Genomic DNA, 24,776 nt, shown 5'->3' on the forward strand with positions numbered 1-24,776 from the left:
TGTCCGTCCTCCCTGGACTGACCTATCCCCTTCCTAACTCCCTACCTACACTCACCTTTACTGGCTCCATCCCCGCCTCTTCGACCTGTTTGTTTCCTCTCCACCTATCCTCTCCTCTATCCCTCTTCTATCCGCCTCCCACTCTCTCCCTATTTATTTCAAAACCCCCTTCCCCTCCCCCTTTTCTGATGAAGGGTCTAGGCCCGAAACGTCAGCCTCTCTGCTCCTATGATGCTGCTTGGCCTGCTGTGTTCATCCAGCCCTGCACCTTGTTGTCTCGGATTCTCCAGCATCTGCAGTTCCTACTATCAGTCATTGTGCATTGTCTTTGAGATTTTACTGTTTGGGGGGTTGGGTGGGGGGGTGGGAGCGTGCAGTGACTGGACAATGATCAATAGTGAGAACAAATGATTATTTCCTTTTTAAAGTCGAGGCTAATATCAGCTGTGGTATCTTTATGCTGCCTGTAAGTCCCTGTCCCACTTCAGGATTATGCACTAAGTGACCTAACGTTTGTATGTTTATTGTATACACTGTATATTGATTTCAAAGTTCTAAGACAACATTGTCTTGCTAATCAATTTGAGTTATCCTTGTAAGATTTTCAGTTGGAACAATCATCCCTGGAGCTCATACAGTACCTCCATTGACAACAAAAATGACAACTTGGTCAGGTTGAGGACATGAAATTGTGTTTCGGTGTCTAGTAAAACAATTTGCAGAATCACCTAAAATGTGGACCAGCTGTGTACCATGCTTTGTCATGGTTTATTTTTGTCAGGATATAACCTAACTAAGGTCTGCAGTATCTTGTGAGTTTTAAAGGAATTCCAGTTTAATCGCTTAACAATCAGAGGAAAGATAAAGTCGCCATAGTCCTACTGGAACATTGGGCTGCTCTCTCATTAGAGAAAGGCAACTGGTGGTTTAACCTGAGGGTCACCATGTCTCAGGCAAAGAAAGAGGTTGTGAAGAAGAGTCCTCCATGGTAGCCTCATCTGGTGCAGGAAGTGAACCCATGCTGTTGGCATTGTTCTACACCACAAACCAGCCATCCAGCCAACTGGGCTAATAGATAACTCTATTCTGGATTTTTAAAAAATTAATATTGACCTAATGCTCCAAATTCTTCAGCATTAGTTGTTGATGATCCTATGATCATTTCACCCAGACTATTTTTTCTCTAATACCCAGGTTTACCCTCCATCACTCCTAACATTTCCTCGTCTCCCCATGGCACCCTCCTATACAATTGCAGACGGTATGACACTCGTTCATTCACCACCTCCTTCCTCACTTTCCAAAACCCAAGCACACATTCCACATGAAGATGTATTTTACTTGTGCTTCTTTCAATCTAGTCTATTGGACCTACTATTCGTAAAGCAGTTTCCTTTACTTTCGTGAGACCAAGTGGAAACTGTGACCTCTTTGTGGAATACCTCCACTCTGTCTCCAGTATGAGCCTGATCTTCCAGTTGCTTGCCACTTCAATAACCATCTTGCTATGATGCTAACATTTCTGTCCTGGGCCAGCTACAGTGTTCTAATGAAGTTCAATGCAAGCTGGATGAGCAACACCTCATTTTCTACTTCAAAACTTTACAACCTCTGTAATTCAATATTGATATCTACAACTTCAGAGAATAACCTCTTTCCTCCAATTTTCTTACATCACTCCCCTCCCTCCACAACTGTGTCTTGTTTTTATTTTGTTGACTTTGCGCTCAGCACAGCAGACACATTTTCCCCTTTCCATTCCTCTCATTTACATCCATTTAACGTCTCTATTTCTCCTTTGTCATCATTAGGATTCCCTTTGTCTTTTGCTTTGGGCATCTTCACAATCTGTTCCAATTACTGCTCACTGTCCTCTGTCAACAGCATAAAATCCAATATTTTTCCAACTCCTTAAGCTCTGAAGAGTAATATTGGATTCAAAACATTGGCTCTGTTTTTCTTTCCACAGATGCTGCCAGATCTGCTGAGTTTCTCTGGAACGTTCTGTTTTTATTTTAACTTGTCCTAAATAATTATTTACTTAGCTACACTGAAAATCTCCATATTCTCTGATTTAAAAAGTTACTTTTGGAGTTTCTAGGCATAGGAGAATTGCCCAACAGGATGTTAAATTTCTCAGGTGATTCCTTCAGAGTCAGCTATGATGGGGATTCTGCAGGGTCCTTATGTGCAACTTCCATCTACACTTTAGAATTATTTATCTGGCCATTGGAAAATGCATGCCAAAATTCTCAGCCCTGCTTCCATTGTTTCCTTTAACTTTCACTGAAGCTGGATGCTTCCTGCCAACATTCCACTCCGTCTCCCAACCCCCAACATATCATTTGTGAGTGGTGAGTGGGTTTTACAATGAGAGTGCTAAGAAAGAGAAATGACCTCCACATTTTAAAGATGCCAGAGGATCTTTATTTGTATTGAATAATAAGGCTCCTTTCTACTTCTTTCCTCCTAAATCAATGTCTGTTCGAAAATCACGTCAGGCTCATTCAGGTGTTGATGGTTCAGGTTTCTGATACTAAATCAAAATACTATATTCAAGATTAGATTAAATGGATATATGAAATATAAAAGGGATAAGAAGCAGAAAAGTATAATCAGGACTCTTTCTGCATGTAATGGGTGAACACCAGGTCGAGTGTGTTCAAGACATACGTGTAATTATGATTTATGATGAATAAGTTCCTTTTTGTTTTCTTTAAAACAATCTGTGTATTTCCTATTTATGATCCTCTTTAAAAAGGGAGCATTTTTGTTCAATGGCTTTGGAGCAGCCCAACATCTCCTTATTGTTCCAAATGAAAAAACAAAATCATTCACGTTAATTGGCCTACTCAGTATTTTAACCTAATTTTTCTATGCAAACAACAGCAGTGAGTCAAGCAGCAAGGTAATGGTACCTTTCTGCTTGCGATTAAAGCCTCTTCATGTGGCCTGGATCTTTAAGAGAATTATTTTTTCTCAGATTCCGATCCGGTGCTTCTTGAAAGTGTTTCCTCAGTACAGCCAATTCATTGTTGTCTCGGTCTGCATTGCTGTCTGATTGTAACCCTGAGCCAAGGGTAAAGTTGCAGGTCTGGCATTGTGGAGGGGGTGGGGGGGTGGGGGCGTAGCGTTGGGTGGGTGTAGGTCATCGGTATCCAGTGTTCCTTTCCCTGATAAATGCTGAGTGATTGATAGAACCATTGCACAGAAACATGAGCCGTTGGACCTGCTGGCCTGCTCGTTTGAGCTCAATGAGGTGGAATTCAATTCTTGCTATTCACATTCACTGAGAAAAAAAATTCCGCCTAATGTGTACTCGGGTGGAATTTGATTAAATGTAACTGAATTCCTTCTTCAATGCAACAATTTGTCCTTTAATCTGGTTTCTGTAAGGAAACTTGACACATTCTTTAGTTTGTTATGTGCTAACACTTGTTATGGCATTCAACTCTGCAATACATTTCTCCTAAAGCAACAATTAGTGGATATGTAGCAACAGACAAATCTTCAGAGACCTGTGTTTTAGGAAACAGAAACAAAGCATAACAAATATGATATAATTTATAATTAAGGTATTGTGATTACCAGTTTGAGTAGCAAAATAGAACTTGCTGATGGCTTGGTGGATTAAGACACGTCCAGTGCAGTAATGTTCTAGGTTTCATTCCTGATCCATGCTATGCTGATCTTGATCAATGCAGCTGTTGCTTTGCCACAATTTACAACAACCTCTCTATTTTACCAGCAAAAAAAGCCATAGTTTCTGCTTCTAATAATTGATAACTTCTGTGGCAATCATTTATGGATATGGAGAGAAAGGAGATTAGTTTCATTGCCTCTGTGGTTTAATCTTAATTTAAAAACAAGACTAAAAATTTTGTGATCCAGTGGAGTTTATTTCTCCAAATACTTCCTCAGATCTCAGTGTAGTTCCCACACTTTTCCCATTGTTAAGGCTGTCTGCTCATTGAATTCTTTGTTGTTTCATGTTTATCTAGTTTTCATTCTAAAATGGATCACTTAACTTGATCTTTAAACCTTTTCATATGTGTTTTTAACTGCTGTCTATTGCTGGTAAGAAATTGCAGGCGCAAAAAAATCCATCTAATTTCCAACCAATTGCAAAATGCCCTAAACTTTAAACCTCAACTGCTCCTCCCTAAAGTCTTTTTGCCTTTTTACCTTCCTCTCCTCTTTTAACATCTTTGTTCAAGTTTTCATCTACTATAACTTCTTCGGAGCTTGGTTTTTTTTAATGGATATTGGTAAGCACCCTGGAACATTTTACTCTATTAAATGTGCAACCTATGAGATTTGTTGCTGTAATTACTATATCATGTGATACTATACAACAACAACAACAAAGTTGCTGGAAAAGCTCAGCAGGTCTGGCAGCATCTGTGAAGAAAAAATCAGAGTTAATATTTCGGGTCCGGTGACCCTTCCTTAGAACCGGACCGGAAACATTAACTCTGATTTTTTCTTTACAGATGCTGCCAGACCTACTGAGCTTTTCCAGCAACTTCTGTTTTTATTCCTGATTTATAGCACCTACAGTTCTTTTGGTTTTTATATACTATACAACAAGTTTTATTCCAAAAATATAATTTATTCATAAAATGTGTGAATAAAAAATGGTATGAAAACGTTTCAAGTTACAGCATTTGCACAAAATTCAACTTGACCCAAGGTAACATGTTCCACTCAATATAATTGGAGCAATCTCAATATTTACAAAAGATACTCTGCAACAGGTACACAGCCTCGGGACAAACCAGTTCAAATTGGAAAGTACAGAAAATACAATTGATTTTAAATTCTTTATATAGAATGTTTCACACCGGGGTGCCTCAAAATATTTTCAAAACTCTTGATTCACAATGTACATTCTTTGTAAGCTTTGCAGCAACCATTCTCCATTGTGCCCCATTGCAGGTGCTTCAAGCTTTAGTGTGTCCATCAGCACATAGTCCTGGACCTTAGAATGGGCCAGTCTGCAGCACTTAGTTGTGGTTAACTTGCACTGCAAGACCAGCAAATTTTGGGCAGTCCAATGAGCATCTTTAACCAAGTTGATAGTCCTTCAGGTGTAATTGATATTCATCTTTAGTGCATCCCTGAGAACAGCCACTAACGCACAAAGTCCTGCATTATAGAGTTGTTTAGGACAACACTTGTCAAAAACCACTAGATCGTCTCTATACCTTCTTTTCAAAGGGACATTCCACAAAGAGCTGGACAACAGTCTCCTTCCCACCAGAGCCACCCTGATGTCAACATATGGAGTGGAGACTAGGCAGGTAGGAAGGATCCGATAAGAAGGGCCATTGTTACCACCAGACAAGCTACATCTTGGTGCTTGTTTGAAAGTCCTGGCAATGAACCATTCTGCCAAATGACTTTCACCGTCAGCTCAGGGACACGTCTTGCAGAATCTACCCTTTCCTCCTCCTGCAGGATGTCAAGGACATGCTAATCACTACATGATGGGCTTGAGGTCAAAGGTACTTTTCTGTGTAAATGTTTCCATGAGGGACAGGTGGTATGGCATGGTCCAAATATTTTAAGTGTTCTGCAATAATAGGACCAGATCCATTCTTTGCAATACTGGGATAAATATCAGACCTCAGCAGGTAATGGTACTTCATGTTTGCACAATGACGGCTACACACAGCTTGATGCAGCCATGCACAAAAGTGACTATTAAGATGAGGGTGATATTGGCTACACCCTCAATCTATCTCAACAACCCTCCATCCGTCCCCCCATTTTCTAGCAGTTTTGTATGTCATATCCCTGCAAACAGCGTCAGTTTTCTGCCTCCAGAAATGCAGATAATAGCTTGGGTGATCACAGTGATACAGAAGTGGGAAGTGACAAATGGGTCAGAACTGTGTAGAGATAACCGAGATCACCTTGTACCTAATGACCCATTTCTTACTGAGTGGAGAAGGAGCATTGCTCCCATGCATTCAGGTATTCGTTTGGCCATAGCTACCCACTCCTTCCAGGTTTTAGCATATACTCCGACTCTTCAAAACCATAACCTCAGCACCTTCAGAAAACTGACCTGACAGTGAAGGAAGCAAAGGATTGGTTGGTCCAATTCCCAAATGCTTGGACCTCAATCTTGCCTTGACTTACCTTGGTTCCTGAGGTCCACATTCGGTGAGATGGCAACAGAGTAGGACGCTCCAGCCAGAGTTACTCTTTTTTCTTCTTTTTCTTCTTTTTCTCCCTCTCTGTCCTCCCTTCTCTCAGCCTCGGACACCCGGCCTCTGAAGTGGAGTCAGCAGAGATGCCAGCGGCTAGAGTGGAGACGCCAGCGGCTAAAGCAGGGAAGCCAGTGACCAGTGGCCCGAAGTGGGGACACCAGGGACCAATGGCCAGAGTAGGGGTGCCAGCAACCGCAGCCCAGTGCAGAGCATGATGGCAGCCAGTGGTCAGACCACATGGATGCTCCTTGTGCTGGTCTGCTGCGCAGAGTCTTTGGAAAGAGATTGTGATGTTTGTCTTTTTAACTTTGCTTCTTGTTTCTCTGACTTATGGTAACACTGTGTATAGCTGTAATGTAACTTCTTTTTTCATTTCTCTATTCAGTAACTAAGGATTGTACCTAGGTGCTGTGTACCTAAGATGGCACTGTGAGTGGCAACTTATAAATGTTTCACTGTACTCATTTGAGTACGTATGACAATAAAGCTAATTCAATTCAATTCAAACTATCTCAGAAGCCAAATAGTCTGCACACCAACAGTGGATCCAAGCAGAAGACAGAGACATTCTCTGGAAGGCTGTGACCTTACTGCCTCGACTACCTGGATTCTCAGCCCTCTTATGTCCACATTCTTTCTGATGGACTCAGTAAAATGTTCTATTTAACACAGCACTGAACAAAGGAGAGAAAGGCAAGAACAGCCTGATTCCATACTTAATCAGAAAACTTTCTGAATCCCACCAATTGATTGAAACTGTGTTGCTAATGTTAGTGTAGAGTGGCTGTACTGAATTCTTTCCTAAATCCCATTTCGGAGAGATCACATCCATCATGTCGGTGTGTGATATTTTGTCAAAATTCATCTCCCAGTCTAGACAGATGAGGCAGATGTCATTCTCCTACGCATTTTCACTACTTAGGTGTTTCCCTTGATGGGCTAAGATGTAGATCAGATGCCTGATCCAAAGAGGAGCTTGGCCAATCTAATTAAGACGCCAGTTACAGATAACACAGTGTGGAGCTGGAGGAACACAGCAGGCCAGGCAGCATCAGAGGAGCAGGAAAGTTGACGTTTCGGGTGGGGACACTTTCCTGCTCCTCTGATGCTGCCTAGGCTGCTGGGTTCTTCCAGCTCCTTACTGTGTTATCTCTGACTCCAGCATCTGCCGTTCTTGCTATCTCTAGATGCCAGTTACGGGTTATTTTTTGATCTCATTCCCATTTTGCTGGTAACAGAGCAGAGTGTGTGGGGAGGCTGCCTCCATGTGGCAGGATAGGGGGAACTATTGGAACCAGAGACTCCATATCTCAATGAAGGCATCACAGAAAGGAAAGGCCATCAATGCAGCTCCAACAATTCCCCTAGGAGGATCTCCCCTCCAGTTTGTGCGACTTGTCATGTTCCCAACTCTAAAATATTTAATTTTTTTTTCCTCGTGGGGCTATCCAGGCTCCAAAGCTGCAACTCCATGGTTGGGTGCAACATCAAGAAGACAAGTATGGAGGCAGCTAATTGGGAGACTCTCAGTGGGAAAATAGCTCTGCTGAGCTGGCTCCCAACAAATCCAGCCTCAGACCCAGTTTGGTTCCAATGTTGGAATCCTGAAGCCCATGGGAAATTCCTGCTCATATTTGCCAAAAAAAGTTGTGGTGATTAGCAATGTGGAGCAAGGATCCTGGTTAATTTCCTGTCCTGAATCTCAGAATGCTAAATACTAAAGCCCCTGTTCAAGCTGCAGTCTTGGCTGGAATCACATCGGTCCACAAAGTGGAGTCAAGTTAGGTTATTAAGGTAGGATTAATTCTTTGACAGTTTTTTCCAGGGAAGTCTGTGCAATTTACCTGTTTTATCCATTAATTGACTCCTTTGCTGATAGGACTGGAGTTAATAATGAAAAAACATGAATTACAGGTAGTGGTTGAACGATATTTTGGTAGATCCCTGCTTTGTGATGGTGATTCCTAATGGTGTCATGACAGCAAATTATGACTTTGAAATAGATTACACATATTGAATTTTTAATTGCAACATGTTTTTTACAGGAGGATTTAACAGCCAAAAGATGACCGTAGATGTAAATTCAGTGACTATCTAGTAAAGTCCTAGGAGGAACTACAGAATATAATGAAAGGAAATTTCAAGCAGAAACACTTCAAAATGAGAGATGCAGTTCAAAACTATGATCTCTGTGACTACAGAGAGAACAAGGGGCTGACTTCCTCTCTCAACAGTAAGATATTGCCTATGGATCATATCCCAAACTGCAGACACGTTTATGTTTTACCCTTCCAAGTATGTACGAGAAGAGGATTTATAAAACATCTGCAAACCCTGGTCTGCATGTGTTAGTGGGCTGATGTGTTAGTATGGACTTGTGTGATGTGAAGGTCTTAGCTTGAGCACTGCTTTTATACACCCCAGTGTTGCAGGTAAAGAAGAATTCCTCTCACTGAAAGCTAGAAGCCAGGAAAGCCAGTGAAGTCTCTATTGAAAAGATAACAGGACAAAATCTGTTGGCTAATTTATACAGCCAAAAATATCAAAATCAACTCCTTCATTACTAACATCAGCGTTACCGGTATCATCCAACTTAACAGCTGTAATGTTCCACCATCTACTATTCACTGAACTGTGAGACTTAGTTGAATATCTTTTTTAATCATTATCTTTTTACTCAATTCACATTTCTAACCTGTGTGTCGTGTTTTGTTTGATATCGTAGCCAATAAACTCATCTGTTCTTTAATTCAAGAAAACCTGGTTAAGTTGGCACCTTTTAAAATTTAAGTCTTAGGGAAAGGCATTTATGAGGGAAGGAATGGTTTCTAAATTGGCCTTGTGGGGTCCAATTTAGAGAGCGGTTGAAGCAAAACGGGGAACAGGCTCAGCCCTCCTCAAGCATGAGGATAACTATTTGTTCCTATTCCATCCAGAACCAAAACATAATTGGAAGGCTATCCATAACGAGTATGATGTGGAGATGCCGGTGTTGCACTGAGGTGGACAAAGTCAGAGGTTACATGACACCAAGGTATAGCCCAACAGGTTTATTTGAAATCACAAGCTTTCGGAGCACTTCTCCTTCATCAGGTGAAGTGGAAGGAACAGCACTCTGAAAGCTTGTGATTTCAAATAAACCTGTTGGTCTAAAACCTCGTGTCGTGTGACTTCATAACAAGTACAAATACTCTATCTCAGCTTCTCAATAAGGCAAACCACCAAGCAGATCTCATGCACTATCATGCACTTGGAGGGAAAACTATTCTGATGGCAAGCAACAGCTGAGCATTATTGGGCACTATTATAAACTGCCCAGGGCTTACCTCGAGTGCAAGGGACAGGGGTCTAATGCAAGGAAACAGTGGCTGAAGTCTAAAAGGGTCTGAAATTTGTTGGGATAAGTTTCGTGTAATTTTTTTTTTAGTGAGTGACAATGTCCCTGTTCCGAAACCACATGACAACCCATGCCTCTGCAAGACAAACCACTTGAGCACCATTTCTCTAATCTTCACCTCCCAGTGCTCTCAACCTGCGAAATCATGGCCTGCTGAATTACACCAAATCTCGAACTCCACTTGCCCAGCCTTGACACCACTCGACTTGTAGCCTGTTGAACCCTCCGAAGACTTTGATCTGCTGATGCCCAATACCACCCCCCATCATCCACCCACTGCTGAACCTTAAGGCTCCACCAAGCATCCAGCAGCACGGCTGTGAGGTGAGCGGTAGCTATCTGGAGCCCACCTCCAGCCTTAATATTGGCAGAGATTTCCTAAACTTTCTCAAACAATGTCCTTCTGGCTTGGGTCGGAGATGGCCACAAAGAGACAGTCTGGTTGAAAAAATATGTTCTAAGGCAGAATTCTGTAAACCAAAGTCAGAATTCCACCACAGGGTTCAAATTTCTCATTTTTAGTTAGTAAAACAATCTTGGAAGATAGGCAGTCTTACACACCCCATGCACAGACACACTCTTTAACAAATATTCCTTGATAACTCTTTGTCGCTGATGTTCTCTTTCCAATCTAAGGGATGCAGTGGCTACTTGCAATGTTACTGACAGCAGCTTACTAGCTCAATTCTGATCAGGGTCCAAATCTGGTCTACTCATTGGATCAAAAGAATGGCTTATTCATTTACATTTATTTATGTTTAAATTATGATGGAAATGATACTAATCAAAAAACATGAACCTGAAACTGAGTATTTTCTTTTTGTTGATAGGTGCGCAGGACAGTCTGGTTGCTATGACAGTAGACAGTTGGGCCTCTCCTTCAGAGATCTAGTTTGAATACTAATCGCAACTGACTTTCATTTGTTTCCCTCTGACCTTTGGCGGCTCAGAAACTCCCCCTGGTGACCAAATCTATAGAATGAAGAACAGCCTGAGATTCCCGACAAGCACCAAAGTCTTGGGTGAACCTAGTCAATGCCGAGTTGATGCACTTTTAGTTTGACACTCTGATTGCAGGAGACTGCTGAGTGTCAAGTTCCCTCATTTACAGCTCAAACTGATATGTCATATTGTGCTTTTAGCCAACACTAATACCTGCACATTGAGATAGCAGTGTGTAGTAACTTTGGGTTTTGGGTGTCTGCACATACACTGTCCCTGAGGTTGTTTACTCCATATCTCTAAGTAAGGTTCTTCAACTCCTTGTGTATTTTAACATTCTTCTATTTACATCTGTATATTGTGGATTCTCCAATACTGTTCTCTAGTGTAGCGTCTAAGACCTCACTCATTCGAGATTGATATCTTCTCTCTTACTGATGTCAGACCCATTTAATCAATTACTTTATCAGGATTTACACAAATCTCATTACGCTACTGTATAGGATGGGCCAAAGGGCTAAAAGTTAATGATAATATTCAACAACTGTATGAGAAGATAGATTGTATGGGATGGGCTGAAGGGCTAATATTGTTGATGATACTCTACAAGCTGCATGACCTTGGATGAGTCTTGTTAACATTCCTTTAAGGGCCGAAGATGGCACTGCAATTTGTTTTTCTGTATCTGCTTTCTTTGTGCTGGCTGTTTGTTACACTCTATAAGAGGGAGATTTTCATTCCAAGTCATTGGACTTTACCTCAGACAGGAATCATGAACGGTGCCATGAGCAAGCTCAGCCTCCAGACCTGCCATCGAGGGGACCCTTATCGGCCAGAAGGGCATGAGGCTTATTGTTTCTTTTCTCTCTTTTTCATTCATTTTATTTACTTAATTTTTTTTTCCTTTTCATTTTTTATTATGACTCATTAAACATTGATATTTAAGCAAATTTCTGTTGTCGGGCCTTCTCTTAACTACACTGAACCAATCTGAAAAGAACTGCTTGGATGCACTCTGTGATTCAAGACAACAACTTCACCCCTAATGTTTCTCACTGCTTGGTCTACTTTAGTCCAGTACTTCACTACTTAGTTACATAGTTTTTATAATCATTAACATCGATTTTAACATAATCAGTGTAATTATTACCTTGTCACCATTATCACCATCTCTTCCAACCTTACCTCAAAAGATAGGTCATGGAAAATTGTATGCCAGTATTGAAACAGCTGTTCCTGTGTTGAATTTAAGTTCTATTTCAAAACCCTGTACCTTCAGGGTGATGGTCTAGAAACTACTTTGACACTCTTTGACCTCATCAAGGAATGCTTTCTTCATCTTTTGTACTGTATCTTTAACTTCTTTAACCTTTTCTCCTTGCACAATTTCCACTTCACTAGAAACTTTCCTCTAGCAGGAACTTTTCTTTGTTTTTGAGGTTATAACGTTGATGTTAACTTACAATATTTTCTACAATTACCCGTTAGCCACGCTTGAGCTCACAACTCCCCCTGCTTGATATTCATTGTGCTTACGATTCTGATTAACTAACATGGTCAATGATGTTGAATCTGCTCTTGTGACATTTTGACGGATTTTCAGGAGAGTGAAGACATCAATTTGACCTACCCATTCAATTGTATCAGAAGAATCCTATGTTTCCTGGCAGTATAGACTGACATTGAGCCCTGATGTGTGACTGTGTAGCCAATTGAATTCTCCTTAGATTGTAGAAAGTTTGATAACTTCTTACCTCACATAAAATTAATACAGTCTCCAATGAATTAATTCTTCAATGCTCTGTATCCACAACATCCTGCTGGATAATATTCTGTTAAATTGACTATCAGAATATTGGGATCGCTGATTAGATCTTATGCTCTACCCCTACATTTGCTTCCCGACTAAGATATGTATCCTTGAACTCTATGTTAGCTTTAGGTCCTGGCTGTGAAGATTTTTCCATAGCTGCCACTACATGTTGGAGAATGGGTTTTTACACCTGTAATATAGGTGGAAGAGGTGCAAGGGGTAAGATGATGTAAAGTCCAGTACAAAAGAAAAGAGGGGTGTACACGGAGATGAATGAGACAAAGAGATGTAAAATGTGTGCAAATTAAAGTATGAAAGGGAGAGACTGGTCCTTTCTTGGGGCTGGGGGAGAGAATGGTGGTGATACAGAATGTAAGAATATGGAGAATAGACATAATGAAATCAGTTTCTGAAGTTATGGAATTCAATACTGAGTCCTCAGGGCTGTAAAGTGCCTAAGCAGAAAATTAGATGTTGTTCCTTGAACTTGCATTGTGTTTCATCATAACATTGCAGGAGGCCCAGAATAGAAATATTAGAATAGAAAAAATGGTAGCTTGTTGAGATGGTATGGACAGAGTGGAGTTATTCTGAAAAGCAGTCACCTAGTCTGCGTTTGGTCTATCCAGTGTAAGGGAGACTGCATTGTGAGCTGTAAATACAGCAGCATACGTTGAAAAATTTACAAGTAAAACGCTGTTTCAGCCGGAGAGGCCCTGGACAGTGAGGATGGGGAAGGTGAATGTCACACCTTCTGCAATCGTATGGGAAGATGCAATGCGGTGTTAGGATTCCATTCACTCTTCAGTTCTCGATCTTCGCCATATTTGTTCTGATGATCCCACTTTCCATTAGGCTGCATCTAACATGACCTTTTTTCAAAACCCAAGGATTCCCCTGTCATTGTGGTTGACAGGCCACCAACCATCTTTGACCCACTTCCCACATTCTTACCCTCACCCCTTCCCCTCCTTACCAGAGCAACAATAGGATTTCACTTGTCTTTGTTTGCTTTGTTTCCCAACCCAGTAGTTTCCAAATTCAAAGGATCATCTTCCACCACTTCTACCATCTCTAACACAATGCCACTGCGAATGTATTTTACCATCGCCCCCCCCCACAACTGTCAGCATTCTACAGGGACTGTGACACCCCGGTGCACTCCTCCATTACTCCTAATCAATGCTTGCTTTAAGTGGTGCAGCATGCAGCTGCTCTAAGGTTTCAAACCTGGTGATCTGCATCAGCATGCTGATTTCGACATTGACTTCCAGTTCCGGAAATTACTGCAGCGCACTGACCTCAGGGGCCAACGCAGCCAGAAAGATAATTACAGGGAGGGCTACTCCTAATACACTCTCACTCCCATATGGCTCCTGCCCATGCAATCGCTTGAAATGAAAACCCATTTTTCAACACTTTTCAGTTCTGAAGAGACTGATACCAGACTCAAAACATTAATTCTGTTTCTCTCCCCACAGATGTTGAGAGGTTTGCTGGGTTTCTCTACCATTTTCTGTGTTTATTTCAGATTTCCGACATCAACAGCATTCTGCTTTTAATTCCAACGGTAAGGCTGATAATGGTCATTGGACTCTTTTTGTAGTACTCCTGCTCTTCACTGACAGGGCCCACTAAAGGTAGCATGGGATGAATTTGAAGATGGTTCTCCTTCGTATGTTGCCATTCAGCCATTTAGTCTTGCCATTTTGGGAAAGAAAAGGTCCATAGCATCACACAGCTAAAGAATCACAGCATCTGTAATCTTCATTAATGAAGATGATCTCTTTAACAGTTGGTGAGCACAGAATCAGAACAGCTTTTATAAATTCATTCACGGCTAGACCAGCACTTAATGCCCATCCCTAATTGCCCAGAGGTCAGTTAAGAGTCGATCATATTGCCAGGAGTCAAATATAAGCCAGACTAAGAAAGAATGGCAGATTTCCTTCCCTAAAGGACATTTGAACCAAATGGGTTTTTACAAAAATTGACAAAGGTTATATGGTCACAATTAGGCAAGCTCTTTATTCCAGACCTTTATTGAATTTTTACCATCTGCAATGGTGGGATTAAAATCCCTATCTGCAGAACACTAGTCTGGGTTCTGGATTACTATTCCAGCACGTTACCACTATGCCAGCACATCACCTCAATGTTCCCTTTACCAGCTGTGGGCCTCTGAGGCCCATAAGTGGCAGCAGCTTCCAGAACGAGAAGTCAGCGCCACAATTGGCATTCAACACCAATTGTCACACATTGAACATTGGAGAGACTGATCACATACACAGCCACACTGCTTAGAGGGAACATTGATTCCCTCAGTGAAAGAAATTACAATCAAATGTGTAATTGGAAGAACAGTGCATGATTACAGCACATTCTAATTCCATCAATCCTAATTACTGTGGTCTATCGCACATTGGGACATATCTGTTTCAAATTATACAATGAATTGATACACCTTGACCTGATGCTGTTTTCTGTGTGTGGTTTATATCTGGATTGACCTGTTCAATTTGTTTTGATAAAAAGAAATTAAGGGTAAGACAAACTGATGATTCAAGTTATATTTTTTGCAGCTGTGACATACCAAAACATGTAACACACTACTTTGAGCATGCCTAAACATGCTGTTCTTTATCAGCAGTGAGGGCTAATTGTACAGCATTGTTTCTTAACAGGAACTTATTGCTGCAGAGAATCAACTCGTGTTGATGATATTGTTAGCTGTGTGCTAGCTAAGACAAGGGCACGTGTTCTTTGATGATCACCCTTGTCCCTTCAGCCTACTATCATTTCCAAAGAAGGAGTTTGTATTTATATAGCATCTTTTACAACCTCACTGTACATTACTGGCAATGCAGATCAAAAGAAAATCACTTCTAATGTTGGAAGTGGGCAGCCAGTTTGTGGGTAGCATGGCAAGCTTCCACAAACAGCACTGTAGATAAATTATTCTACAGGTGCTGTTTGATGGAAAAATATTAACCAGGATATCGCTGCTTTCTAAAAAATCAGCCTCATGGGATCATACACATCCTCGAGAGAGATGAGGTCCCTGTCTAAAATCCCAACTGAAAGATTGTTTCTCTGACAGTGCAGCACTCTCAATACAACACCATTTCAAACTTTCAATATAATTGCTGCTCCAAATCCTAGCCAAACAGGATTGTGCACATGGACTATAGTGGTTTAAGAATAATGTACACCTCCCAGTGTACACAGCATGGCTAACAGCAGTTATTTTTCCTATCTAGAGAAGGCTAAGACATGATCTTGTTGAAACGTTTGAGATATTTTGAGTGGCTTTAGAAGGACTGATCATGTCATTTAGGAAAGGAATACATAATAAAGGGAAAAAGATTTAAAGTTGAAACTCAGTTGAAAGAAAGTGAACACAGAAAGCAAAATTTTCTTGGTGAAAGCATGGAATCTCCAAAACCCAGAAGAGAAATTTGATTGAGATTGATACTTACTAAGGTTGTAACATTTAGAAGAATGTGAGCAAAGACTGAGAGTTAGAACTAAAAAGAAAAAGGGCTGCCATACCTATCAAAATAGCAGGATAAACTTAATGGGTTAGATAATCTATTTCTGTTCTTATGTTATCAATTAGTCTCAATGGTAGATTATCAAAGGAATGAAATCAATCAGAATTCCCATTTAATAATCATTAATATATAGGTGTCTTGTAGTGCAGAGGTAGAGTCCCTACCCCTGAGCAGAGAGGCCTGAGTTCAAGTCCCAGCTACTCCAGAGGTGTGAAATAACATCTATAAACTGGTTGACAAACAGCCAACCATATCTTCTGGACCTCCCACGTAGGTGTGACAGTCAAGAAGCCACTAAATGCCTCTTCTTCCTCAGGAGGCTTAGGAAATTCAGCATGCCCATAAGGACCTTCACCAGCTTTTACAGATGCACCATAGAAAACATTCTTTCTGGGTGCATAATGGCCTGGTATGGCAACTGCTCTGTCCAGGGCCGTAAGAAACTACAGAAAATTGTGCGCACAGCCCAGACCACCACGAAAGCCAACCTCCCATCCATGGACTCCGTTTACACTTCTCATTGCCGCAGAAAGGCTGCCAACATCATCAAAGACCCCTCCCACCCTGGTAATACTCTTTTCCAAACTTTTCCATCAGTCAGAAGATACAGAAGCTTGAACACATACCAACAAGTTCAAGAACAGCTTCTTCACTGCTATTATTAGACTGTTGAATGGACCTCTCTAATTTCAAATCTAATATTGATTTTGCTTTTGTGCACTTCTGTGTGGCCATAAACTTGTATGTCTCTCTTTGTTTAAACACCCTATGACCTATATGTCCTTGTATGTTATGATTTGCTTGCACAGTTCGCAAAAAAAAGCTTTTCACTGTACTCAGGTACATGTGACAACAATAATCAAACCAAATCAATGGGAAAAATAGGTTCAATAAAGATAATCTTTAATACTGCCCCTCTCTTGAAGATCATGTGTATATATTGGATGGTGACACAATAAATAGATTTGGCAGTTTGAACTGATGCACTGGAGCCGTGCCCCAGCAACAGTCAGTTTTCGGTTAAGAAAGAGAGAAATTTGCAGGTGAGAAACAAATTTATCCTTAAAGCACATTGCACATGTCAATGTATTATTCTACATTTATAATAGTTGCAGTGCTTGGAGCTGACATGATCAATCACAATATTTCAGTGAGTTCTAGCATGCAATGATGAAAGTTAATGTCTCACTAAGCATTCTGCAATATTTCCCAGTAAAATCTGCTTTGGATCATGCATGGTTTCAATAATGAGAGTAAAACACATTTTGGGAAGAGGACTGCAGAGTTATTATTTAAGGCCAGACAGCTGTTTAACTACAGAGAGATTGGAATTGATTGTGTCAATATCATTTATTTTGGTAGATTAATCTTGCAGATACTCTGTGGAACTTGAGATTCAAGTGGAAACCGAAATTACAAACAGCATTTAGAAGAAGAATAATTCTTAAAATGCAATGCAACAGATTTCAGGTTTTTAAGCCCATACATAAAAGGTTGTTCAAGATGGGGCGGTCCTGGACTTAATTTTAGGAAATGAAGCTGGGCAAGTGGTTAAAGTATCAGCATTTTGCAGGCAGTGATCATAACTGCATTAGATATAAAATTGTCATGGAAAAGGACAAGGATCGGCCTGAAATCAAAATTCAAAACTTGTGGGAGACCAATTTTAATAAGATCAGATATGATCTAGTCAGAGTGGACTGCAAGCAGGCACTTTTGGATAAATCAGAACAGTGGGAAACATTCAAAAAGAAAATAGATAAAGTATAGGTCCAACATGTTCCAATAAAGACAAAATGTGGGACAAAGAAATCCAGAAAATCCTGGATCTATGGGACTGGATAAAGAGAAAAAGGGAGGTTAATGGCAAATACTAAAGGACCAAAATAGCAGAAGCCCTAGAGGATCCTGGAACGTACAAGACAGAACTTCAAGGGGAGATGTTGAGAAGTGGAATCCTTCATAACAACCTTACTCAGTGCAGGAAATTAATTCCACGCTGTTGGCATCACTCTTCATCACAAACCAGGCATCCAGCCAACTTAGCTAACCAACCAATGACTGGACGACGTAGATTTAAGGTAAGAGGCAGAAGGTGAGAGGGGATGTCAAGAAAACTTTTTTTGCCCAAAGGGTGTTGGGAATCTAGAACACACTGCCTGAAAGGGTGGTAGAGGCAGAAACCTTCATAACATTTAAGAAATATTTAGATGTGCACTTGCAATGACAAAGTGCTAGAAAATGGGATTAAAATTGCTGGCTGCTTGTGTCTGAGTGGCACAGATTTGATAGGCTGAAGGATCTTTTTCTGTGCAGTAGTCCTGTATGACGCTATGAGGGTTGCAACATGGCCTTGATCCTCCAGCTTAACAACACCCTCACTCCACTGCAAACTTACCTGATCAGGGAAATGTATTTCCTTTATTATTCCCCCATCTCTTGCTAATCTTGTTACATGAATGTTCAGAAACGATCCCTTAAAACTCAGTTCTGATGAAAGGTCACAGACACGAAACAATAATTCAGTTTCCTCTCCACAGATGCTACTAGAAATGTTGAGTATTTCTGGAATTTTCTGTTTATCTTTCAGATTTTCAGCATCCACACAAGATCTTGTATTTGACTCAACAAACCAGTATTTAGCCAAGCCTAATTAGGCTTCTAGCAATATCCAAATAGCAAAAAGTAGTTTTTAAAGTGAAGTCTATAAATATGCAGTAGCTGTTGAATCCCACTTTCCTTAATATTTTAAGACATGATGACATTGAATTGTATCTTGGTCAGTGGTGAGAAAGGAATGGTCACTGCCCTGGTGAACATTTAGTTCCATTGACTTCTAAAGGGCCATTACCTTGTTGACATAACCTTGAACCAGCCTCTTTCAAAATGACTCTAGGTTAGAATCCTGGTAGGGAACTGGCACAGAGACTGGCACCACATTACTTGCTTCTCACCTCCAACCTGGTCAATGGCCCTTTTAAAAATCTGTCAAGCCATCTAAAACAGAGCAAATGTTAGCCTTTGGTTTACTAGCAGGGAAATGGGCTACCCATGTTCTTTTTAAGAGATAGTAGGAACTGCAGATGCTGGAGAATCTGAGATAACAAGGTGTAGAGCTGGATGAACACAGCAGGCCAAGCAGCATCAGAGGAGCAAGAAAGCTTCCAAGCAGCATCAGAGGAGCTCCTCTGATGCTGCTTGGCCTGCTGTGTTCATCCAGTTCTACACCCTGTTATCTGACGTTCTTTTTAATTTGGGTTTAAGAGATATTTGAAATAAAAGTGACACTATATTGGGCAGTTTATGCATCTTAGCACAAAACTTTCTTTGTAGTTACAAGAAGACTGGTCTTTTACAAAGAACTTACAATTTGAAACATGGTTGCCACCTACTGGTTATGAATAAAACTGCAGAAATTGAACACGGATCTCAATCGACACTGCAGGCAAACTTATTTCCTCAGGAGATAGCAAGAACTACAGATGCTGGAGTCAGAATCAGTACAGTGTGGAGCTGGAGGAACACAGCAGGTCAGGCAGCATCAGAGGAGCAGGAAAGTCGAGGTTTTGGGTTTACACCCTTCATCAGGATCCATCAGAAGTTATTTCTTCACACAGGGCATTGAATAACTGCCTTAAAGTTGAGCAGTTACATACCCATAATGGAGACTACTTTCATCCATTAACGTAAATATCCAAGTACAAAAGAGCAAGAAATTTACATTTACATAACAGTTCTTTCATGATCTGGGTCACAAGTAATTTACATTCAATAAGATTCTTTTGAAATTTAATCACTGCTTTAATGCAGGAAACACGGTTGCACCCTCTAGGTCAGTCTTAATGGGAGCATCCTCAGAAGCTCCAGCACTTTTTGCATCAAACAAGAGAAGCAGTGTCTAATTTAAGTGAGGTTTGCTGATTTTCCCTTTGCTTTCACTGTTGACTATGGATTTCTCAAGTGCAGGATGAATGAAAATGTTTGTTTATATTCTACACAAGTTGAGATTTTCTTCAATATGTTAAATTTCAGCTGAGAAAATTTTAGTTCATCATAATTATGATGATTAATTAATGTTTTAACTAAGATTCAGTTGCTTGAAGAAGATAAATATTAAAGAGTAACGGAAAGGACAAGAGGTTAATTAATTTCTTCAGCATAATTAGTACAGTTCCAGCCAAGACTCTCAACAATTACAGTTTCTACTGGTGATTAAACTTAACAATCATGCATCCAGTGGAGGCTTGTATTGTGCTTAGGAAAATACGTTGATTCTGTCGAGTCACATTTTGCCCTTGGATGAGAATATCTCCACAGGTTTACATAAAAAGCACCTGTTAATAGTAGGCATTGTATGGAGTTAACTGTGCATAAACGACCTTCCTGGTGCTTGCTGGCATACTTCTGGGTTGTGACACTGAGTCAGTGGCTGAGATTTCCTTCACTCTGCAGGTTTTTCATTATACTTCTAGGCAGTAATTCCAGTGGAATATGAGCAGTCCCAAGGAACTATGGAGGGTCAAGTAATTTTTCTTGTGTTTGATTTCTCAAGTAGCACAGGAAAAGACAGCACTCAATCCATACCATGAGTGGTGCATCAATAGTGATGACATGAATGATTGATATTATGTTACTATAGCTGATGCCATAGTTCATTTGTTTTAGAGGTACAACTACTTTAGTTTTAGAAGTGTAATTTTAAATGTAAGCTCCCTTAGAGGAAAATCTGGTAAACATCTAGATTTTGGCAAACTACATGAATTTAAGATTATTACAGTTCAAAAGGTAACTTGTGTTTACTTGCTAAAGTTAGATTAAAAGGTGAGAGCCATAAAATGATTGTACTTTGCTGAATGACTTAGGTTATTCATGTGATTTCCAAGTATTAAGGAATGGTTCAGAACTAAAAAGTAGTTAATTTTTGTTTGTATTTGGGAACAGGCTGTATATTTTTATTACCATGGAGATGGGTGGAACTGAGTGAATCTTTTTGCTTTCTGAGCTTATTTTGTAACTGGAGTGAGGGCATAGCCCACAGACAAGACTAGATGAGAAAAGCAGCAAACACACTTTCGGTCTAATGTAGGTTGTAGTTTCTTGGAAGTCAAGAGATAGGGTAGACCTACCCCTGAAGAAGGGTTAATGCTGGATCTGTTGTTCATAACACAGCCTGCTAGTGGGAGCTGATATTCAGTATAAGATAAAGTTGGAAAAAAGGATAAGCAATGGGAAGATATGTTGAGCTGTAAGCTAACGAAAGAAATCTATAGTCAACTTCTCAATAAAAGGCCGCTAACGTTGTTGCAGTTGGACTTAGGAATTAGCTTGAATAGAAATCAATGTTATTGACCATTTTGGGCCCACAATAGAATCACGAGTACAACAAATGTCCAGAATGGGGAGATGAATGTTTTAAGTATGGTCAGTAAGGAAATTTCAGAAAGTATCATAAGTTAACATCACCTTCATCACCCCCAAAAGCAAAATTTCTTAAAAGCAAAATTTCCAGAGAAATGGAAGTCATGCAACAAGGAAAACATTCAAGACAACATTCCTAGATTACGTGAAAGAATGTCTAAACCTGTTCAGATCAGCTTGAAGGTACAAGTATTCAAAACAGAATTTGAACTTCACACAGTAGCAGCTGGTTAAATACTGGCTGACAGCTTACCATGGTTGAAATCTGTGACTATCTGGTCAGCTGATGTAAAACTCTAAGGTGTAAGAGGTGCACATTTTCAGGTTCAATGCAAAAATCACCACAAAGTTCAATCATGAAAGACAACATGCCAGGAAAACATTAAACATATGCTGAAGAATCAGAATACCTAAATAGTTGAGCAGATATGCATGTATTCATCCAGGTCTCATTCACAGACTAGATAGAATAACTCAGAATGAAGATTTTGTTTTGGTCTTAGTTAGATAAAGGAATTAGAAGGGAAATCCCTCACCTATTTATGACAGTTTGGCAATATTGACAGTAAGCAAGGTTTTTACGAAATAAATACAAGCACTGGGTTCTGACACCCTAAGTCCATTAGTCAAGATTGCTGACTACATTCACTACACAATTCAGATATTATAGATTCAAACTATTTATCATTTGAGATTTCCTCTACAACAGTACTTTTCCAAAGGGCAATGTCTCGAATCTTGGTAGGGAAACAGGTTACTTTTTGTCATATGGAAGATGGTCTAGTGCATGGTGAAACAAAGAATGAACATCATCAGGGAGTCAGAGGTATATTAAAGGCACTGCAGAAAACTGGTCTTCCCCTAAATGAGAAAAACCAATTCTGGAGAATAACAATTACATTCCCAGGAAACATTGTCCAAGAACAAAGAAGGCCTGAGCCATCAGTGAATTTCCAGCAGCAAAGTGCACAAATGAAGTAGAGCACTTCTTAGATACTGTGAATAAAACGGGAACACATATTCTCAATTTAGCCAATTTTATTTAATGCATGAGAAAGCTTCAATTGAAAGAGATCACAAAAATACCTCCACACATTCAAAAATTCAACTGTAGGCTGATGAGGTATGACTATGGAGTATGTTCCAGGCAAGTCCCAAGATATGGCATGTACACACGTGAAAGTAGCAGGGGATTGAGCAACAAAAGAGGATTTTATTCCTGTAGAAGTAGAGTTTAAATCCATGGAAATAACCAACACTTTACTGGCAACTGGGGGAAAACTCAGACAGATTTGTGTGACTTAAAAACCTGACAAGGGGTACTCAAAGATCAGGCAATTCTATCTGCAAAAATGTTTGAATGATCATGTAAGAAAAGAGGTCTCAAAAACTATTCTGGAGAGCAGTATTTGAAAACGTCCAATGTATAGATATATATATGGAGGAGTGTTATAGTGCGTAAAGAGCTGAACAGCATTGCTTAGTGATAAGGAGAAAACAACATCAGGGACAGAGTATGAGCAGACACCCAGAACACAACTTTTGCCTTTGTGGAGAATATTTTTGCCATGATGAAAATGCTGCAAGAAGTCAAGGGTCCCGGGTCCCAAAGCCCACCCGTGAACCCATCATTTCTCATGTTCTGTGAAGCATGACTGGAAGCAGTCCATATCTTGTCACTGCATGGTTCTCAGATGCAGCTGGCCAATTCAATGTAATCATGAGCGTATGGAACTTGAAGTGTGGAATTTAAACTAGTTAACAAAGTTGTTCTCAGTGCATTTCTTTTGAATATCCAGGCACTCTTTCAAAGTACTAAGGTGTCCCTGCAGATAAGGGCCTGGGACATCTTAGGTATGGCATCAAGGGTTGGGACGGGCATGTCAAGTATCATCTTGGGGTGGAGGAGTCAAGTGCTCTTTAGGACTGTTACTTGTAGAGAAATTTTGTCAAAAGGTAGATAAACACTTTGGAAGTGTCCAATGTGTTGCAGCCTGTAAACATTTGTTGACCTATTCACCAAGTATCTGGTCAGATGGACTGAACATCAGCAAATGGAATTTAATCCTGAAAAATATGATATGATGCATTTTAGGAAGACTAACATGGCAAAGGAGTATCTTGAATTGGAGAACACTAGGAAGTGGAGAGGATCGGAAATTGATTCATGCAAGCAGCAAGACAGGCAGATAAGGTGATTAAGGAGGTATGTGGTATATTTGTTTTTATTAGTCAAAGCATTGATCCAAGAACAAGGAGGTTATGATGGAACTGTGTATAATGCTAGTTAGACCAAAGCTGGAATAAAGCTTGGTGTGCTGTTCTGGTCGCCACACTATTGGAAGGATGGGATTGCACTAGAGAGGATGCAGAAGAGATTCATCAGGATGTTGCCCAGGCTAGAATTCACCAAGAAGGGAGACTAGGTAGGCTGTGATCATTTTTCTTGGTGAGGTTTTTGGGGATTTGAAGGAAAATGTCATCCAGATGCAATGGACATCTTGAACTCAGTGCCTGAAAGGGAGGTAGAGGCAGGAAGCCCCTAAATATTTATGAAGTACTTAGATGGGTACCTAAAAACCAATAGCTATCAAGACTACAGGCCAAGTGATAGAAAATAGGATTAGAATAGCTGGATGATTGATGACTGGCGCAGACACAATGGGTCGAAAGATTTTTTTTTCCTCCTGTGCAACCTCTAAGACTCTAAGCACTTAGAAGTGTAAATACGTGTATTAATTAATGACACTTCTGTTCTAAATAGAGTGTAGTCTGTAATGTAGAAACATAGCGAATAAAATTATATTTTTTATCTTATGTGTATTGGTATTTATGGTTATTCAGAATTAGCATGTTGGGTGAATGGGAGAGGGGATGGGTGGAAATAGAGACCCAGCATAAGAGATAATCATGGGAGATGGATAGAAGTTATTAGGTTATAAGGGTTAAAATGAGTAGGGCATGGGAAATGAGTGAGGCTGATGTGCAGTGAGGGGTGAAAGGAATTGTTTTATATTTCCCTTCTTTTGGAGAGGTAAGGTTCATCTTTGAATCTGGTCCTGGGAAACATTTGTTGGAGATAATCTTTTTGGAAAAGTAAGTCACTGTTTGGAATTGTGAAAAAGCATACTTATGCAAAAACAGTACACAAGGTGTCACACATAGCTCCTATGTGCTCTAAGAACATTTTCTTTTCCTTGCCCTCCCTTCTGTCGAGGTGCAGCCCTGAGATCTGCATCTATCGTGCAGGGAGTTGTTATGAAGTGGGCTCTCTTATTCCTGCAAAATGTGGGTAGATGACCCCAGGGGCATTTGTGCTAGAGATCCCAGGTGGGCTGAGAACATCCAGTCCAAATGCAGGCTCACCCTCATCAGCTGCAACTTCTCCAGGGTTGGGATTGCAGACAGGGGTAGAGATGGAAAGACTTGGCACC

The sequence above is a fragment of the Rhincodon typus genome, chromosome 14 (genome assembly GCF_021869965.1).
Source record: "Rhincodon typus isolate 14 chromosome 14, sRhiTyp1.1, whole genome shotgun sequence".
Taxonomy (NCBI): domain Eukaryota; kingdom Metazoa; phylum Chordata; class Chondrichthyes; order Orectolobiformes; family Rhincodontidae; genus Rhincodon; species Rhincodon typus.